Consider the following 5811-nt stretch of genomic DNA (forward strand, 5'->3'; position numbering starts at 1 on the left):
TTCCTTTCTTGTAATCACGATGCACAATAAGACTTTTCGGCACATTGCTCCACTTAATGTCTGCGAAGTGGCCAATCGACATCGTCTTATCACACTAAATTCGTATTCATTAAAAGTACCGAGGGCAACTTTAGGAAGCATTAAAAGAGCGTCGGTATCATGAAAACAGTTGTTCTGATGTTAGTCTTGATAATTCCACCTAAAGTTATCAATTGTGAAATTTGTAGGATACTTTGGATGAAATTTTTCATGCTTTTGTTCGAATACTGCAGAAATATGAAAAGCAAATAGAGCAATATATATATATATATATATATATATATATATATATATATATATATATATATATATATATATATATATATATATATATATAAAAGAAATTAGAAGTTTTATTCATTGTCAGTTAATAATAGTATAATATAGATCCATGAAAATATACAAACTAGAATAATACTCATTGGAAACTACTAAAAAACGTGTCTCTAATACTTTTATCCACATAACTTCAAAGTTGGATGCTATAAGTTTCGGAAGTTATTGTATAGTAACAGCTAGTAATAAAATGAATGGGAATTTCCTGAAGAATTCTTCCACGACATTTATATTGTTGTTGTTAATTTTTTTTCCTGTTTAGTATAATTTTTTGGCCCCCAGCGCTCCATAAATTAGTTGGGACTTCCATGTCAACCGTCATGAAGTAAAGATGTTAATTTTTCAACAAGGTTCTTTTTATTCTTTTAGACCGTGAGAAACATATATAACATAATAACACTCCCTTTGATACAATGGACTTTATAACGTTGTCATGATAAACATACATAGCGTACAGTTTGTGAATTTAGTGAAGTCTCATCCATAATAACAATTCGCTTTAAAAAGTCTACATCAAATTGAGCACAGATCGAACGCGATGCTTCTACCCTTGTACGCTTTTGGTCAACATTCAAACATTTGGGGATCCATTTTGCAGCAATTTTTCTCATGTCTAAATTGACGTGAACTATATGATGAACGCGTTCATATGAAATATTCAGTGCTTCAGATATCCGTTTTAGCCCAATTCGACGGTCTGATAAAATCATGTCATGAACTGCATCGATATTTTCGGGGACTGACACAGAAACTGGCCTTCCCGATCCGTCATCATTTTCAATTGAAAATTTACCTGTTTTGAAGCTTGCATTCCAATTTTTCACGGTCGCATTTGAAGCACATTGAACACAAAGGGTATTAAGCATATCTTCGTAAATTTGCTTACCTCTAAACCCTTTTAAATACAGCTACTTGATGATAGCTCGATACTCCCATTTTTCGATTTTCCCAATTTTGGTGGACATTCTTTTTTCTTTTAATTTATTGGGTAGCTCTGGTTTACGTTTTTGACGTAACTGTTATGTTTTTTAAATCATTTTCTAATTTTCTTATTAGAGTAGTTGATTCGGTAGTAGATAGTTGTATGACTTTGAAAATTAATCTAGATATAACGTGATTTTGATATTCATGCTGCAGGCGACTATTTGTAAATTTTATATGGTATACGAATCCAACTTGGTCCTCAAGATATTTAAACTTCAATTCGTGTCACCCTATGTCACAAAAAAAATCAGTGATAATAAGTTTGGCTGATAGATCTATCCAACTATCAGATCCTGAATTTAGATGCTTAGCTATTCAAAAAGCAAAAACTGCAACTTGAAAACAAATGAAAATCAGATAAGCACATATGAGTTTTTTTACATTATATTATACATTACCTTTTCGACAAGCACATTTCTTTGATTGACATTTACCCTTACAATTACATTTTTTAAAACCTTGCCCATGTCCTGTCGATTGTGTAGTAGCCATCGATCTAAGAGGGATTTCCCTGTCTTTGGAAACTTCTTCAATTTTCAAAATATTAGCAGGGCACGTACGAAATTCTGAATGTATAGTATTTTGAAATCACTCATTGTTTTGTTCACAAGCGGTAAAACCCATCTTCTGTGGCTTCCAGCAGCTAAAACATCTCCTCTGCCTCGACCGACGTCTGGAACGGGAATTCTTACAGTTGATCCGATTTTCGGTTTTGGATGGGTGCTATTTGATATTACTTTCATTCGTTTTGCCTGTAGCTGTAATCCATCATGAACAGCTTTTCTTACCATTGCTATGTTTCTGTTTCTAGAGCAAGAAATGTAAATATTTTCCAAACATGGATTTCCAACATCGAAACCTTCTTCATTCACGGGATTGAAACAAGTACTGCATATCGGACATGATATTTCTTGACCATTATAATGATTTTCCGCTAATACTCCTTCCAGCTGTTCTTCTATGACCTCTTCTGGTTCTGTAACAATTTCTATCTCTGATTAATGCGATTGCTCGATTTCTGCATTGCCAGAAAAGTCAGCATGAGTGGAATTAATCACATTCTCCTCTCAAAACACTCAACGTTGTTGAAATATCACAAACGGGTTGTTTTCAGATAAAATACTTTGTAAACAACAGCAAAAAGCGGTATAAACGGTCTATGAAATACCATATTTTTCATATATCTAATTTAGACCGTATGTATACGACCTAGGCCATATACATACGGTCTGATTTTATATATGGTATGTATATCTTCATGCGGGGACTATTCAATTGAATATGCAAAGGATTGCGTACAGCGAAGATTGTGTATTCATTATCGAAGACTAAAATTTTGGTCAAAATACAATGTAAAGACACCATATTTCTAAGTAATGTAAGTAATTTTTATAGTTGTTATACTTTCTATCAGTATTTTATTAAAAAATATTTGTTTCATTATTATATTTCATTAGCAATTTTTGCAGTGTATTCTTGATTTTTGGTGGAATTTCTATCATTTTTGAGGAGTGCTCTTAACGTCGGGATATGGGCTCATTTTATCTGATTTCAGACTTCCGTGCAGTCGTCAAACGTCAATAGAGGTCCGATGATAGAATGTCGTAAGAAATAGGAGGCTTTTAGTGTTCGCTATAAGAATCTGCTACCAAATGTTCCCTTAGATAACAATACAAACGCCCCATAAATTCTACTGTATTGATTTTATTGCAAATGAGCGTCACACCCGTTGGCAGAAGTGAACATCTTAAATTTCAATTTCTCTTTTTGATAATATGAATAATATTAATCAATACCCTTAAATTCCAAATTGAAGTAATGTTTCTAATCTATCTTCTTACTTACCTGATATAGTATGCATGCAAAAGAAAACAGTCACAATTACACTGTCTGACGGACGTTTATTGTCTTTAGAAAGTGAAATTAAATTTACTTTACGAAACGTGCGTCAGAGAGTGTAATATTGTGAGTGTAGAGTAGTGCAGTATGTTCAGTATGAATATCACCAACGTTATTCGAAATTTCAACTTAGTAAAAGAAAAGTGAGTGTAGAGGACAAAATCATATGGGATCTCATTAGTATATGTATATATAGATTTGGGGTCTCGTATAGACTGCGACCCAAAGGATATATTGTGTCCCCCTTTCTTGCTGCGACACTGAAGAACCCATTATTTACAGCTGATCCATTAATCCCACTCCGTTTAAAAAGTTTTGAATGTTGGATGGTTGTAGCTGCCAGAGACCTTCGACTTCTATTTCAAGCGCTCCCAGGTGTAGTGATCTGGAGTTCCTTAGTGTTTCATACATCTGCACGCCGCATGTGCTAGGTCTAGCGTCTTCAAGTGTCCAGTGTCCCGATAGCACTCCTGTTAGTACTCGTAGATTGTTCTTACTTAGGTTCATACATTCAGTAGATCTATAATGGTCATAGTTTCCCAGAAGAGTCCCAGTAGGTTATCTCAATGATTGGTTTTGCTCCTATCTACCTTCTTTCCTAGTGCTTTTTCTGTAGCTGATACCACAAAGGATTTTGGGTCCCATGAAGAGCTTGTCTGCCCCCGCTTTAGAGAGTTTATCATTTCCCTTTAGCTCTAGTGTGTCTCCGATTTCATTGTAGGCTTATTTAAGTTTTTCTTGCCTAGCTCTTTTAATTTTTCTAGGCAATCTCAATGAGTTTGGTTTTAATGATATTGGGCTACCCAACTATTGGACAGGATGATAATCACCTGCTTGTGCTAGCTCCTCTCTAGATTGAACTGAAGAAATTTCTCATTTGTATGGATTTCTGCTTGAATAATGCTTGGGGCGATACCCAGGATTTTAGAGTGTTTGGTTCTGGGTCTGTACAATCCTATTTCAGTTTCTTCTGCTGTTTTTGTTCCGTGCGGATACTATTTAATGGCGTTTTTGTTTATTTTTTGTCTGGAATTTTAGTCCCACTTACTTTTACAGTTTATTATTGAAGTTTTCTTAAAGCTAAACTTTTTCGATGCAACGTCTTGGTCATTATTTAGGAAAGGGTTTTCTTTGATGATTCCATCTCTAAAAATTCTAAGTGATGTTTTCTCTATACTATGTGGAGAGGTGGGAGATTCAGAAACACTTCTAGTACAGCTGTTAGGTACTTTAGGATCTTTGGGTTACAGCCCCAATTCCTCCTGCGAAGTTTTTGCATACCATCAGAGCTTTACTATCTAGTCTGCGTCCCAGATATTTCCCCTCCGTTTTCCACTCAATTACTTACCCGTCTAGCTTGATGGGCTCGAGGTTGAATTTTTTCTTCCTAGTAAAGGAAATTAGATAGATCGTAAATGTGCCATCAATCTGGAGGTTGTCCTATCTACTTCTCTCGCATCTTATGCTCTTTTTATAGCGTCGTGTGGAATTTTGTAAAAGGCGCCTTCTATATCTAAGAAGGCAAATACTACGTTTTCTTTTTTCGTTAAAGCGTCCTAAATTCAAATTGTCAATTGTACCAATGCAGTATCCGTAGATTTGCCTGTTTGGAATTGACATATATGGAGAGGTTTCCATTTCAGAATCTGTGTTCTAGTGTAATTGTCGCCAGCTTTTTCTATCGTTTTGATTGGAAACGAGGTGAGGCTTATTGGTCTGTAGGATTTGGGATGTGTGGTGTCCTAAGCTGCTTCTACTGAGACGGATCAAGTGTGGCAAGATATCCTCCTGTCTCCTTTGGAGGAGGGCTGGGAAGATACATTCCACTCCTGACGACTTGAATGGTTGAAAGGTGTTTCACTGCTGCATACTTGTTTTGCCATTTCTTCAGTTACTCTCATAATTTTGCTATGTTCTGCCTTTTAGTGTAGTGAGTCTGGATTACCACTTTCCGGAAAGTGATTCTTCAGCAAGAGCTGTACTCTGTCCTCCTCACTCTCCGTGAAGCTGCTATCCGGTTTCCTCAGTGCCATGGTTGTATTGACTTTGTCGTTCGCCAAGACTTTGTGAAGTCTTGAATCTGCAGGTGTAGAGTCAATATCCTCACAGCATTTTCTGAAGCTTTGCCGCTTTTTGCATTTCTTATTCCTTTGTTGTAAGCAGTGAGTTTTCTGGTGTAGCTCTGCCAGTCTCCTGAAAACTTCGCTCCGTTGAAGAGGTTCCGTGTTTCGGTTCTTAACTTGAGAGATGATTATTCCACACATGAGCATCAGCTACCTTTTTTACTCCAGGCTCATATGGTGTCTAGCCTTATTGGTCTCAATATGCCCTAAGATATAGTGTCTCCAGTTTTTTATCCGTTCTTTTAGGTTCGATATACTCAATGTTATGTCTAAAACTTCTTCCCTTACTCTTATTACAAATGTTGGTATGTTCCCTACATTGTGTATGTAAAGGTTATTAGTTAAAATATATTCTAAGAGACCACCTTTGCGGTTGGTGTCTTAGATCCCCCAAACAGTGGTGTGTGCATTTGCATCGCATTCTAGGAGT

General features: G+C 36.0%; 1 pseudogene; it reads right to left on the minus strand.

The window, feature by feature from the left end:
- Positions 1-1746: 1746 nt before the first annotated feature.
- Positions 1747-5291, minus strand: LOC130451861 (uncharacterized; annotated as a pseudogene).
- Between the last annotated feature and the right edge of the window lie 520 nt (positions 5292-5811).

Source organism: Diorhabda sublineata, chromosome X, assembly GCF_026230105.1.
Source record: "Diorhabda sublineata isolate icDioSubl1.1 chromosome X, icDioSubl1.1, whole genome shotgun sequence".
Lineage (NCBI taxonomy): Eukaryota > Metazoa > Arthropoda > Insecta > Coleoptera > Chrysomelidae > Diorhabda > Diorhabda sublineata.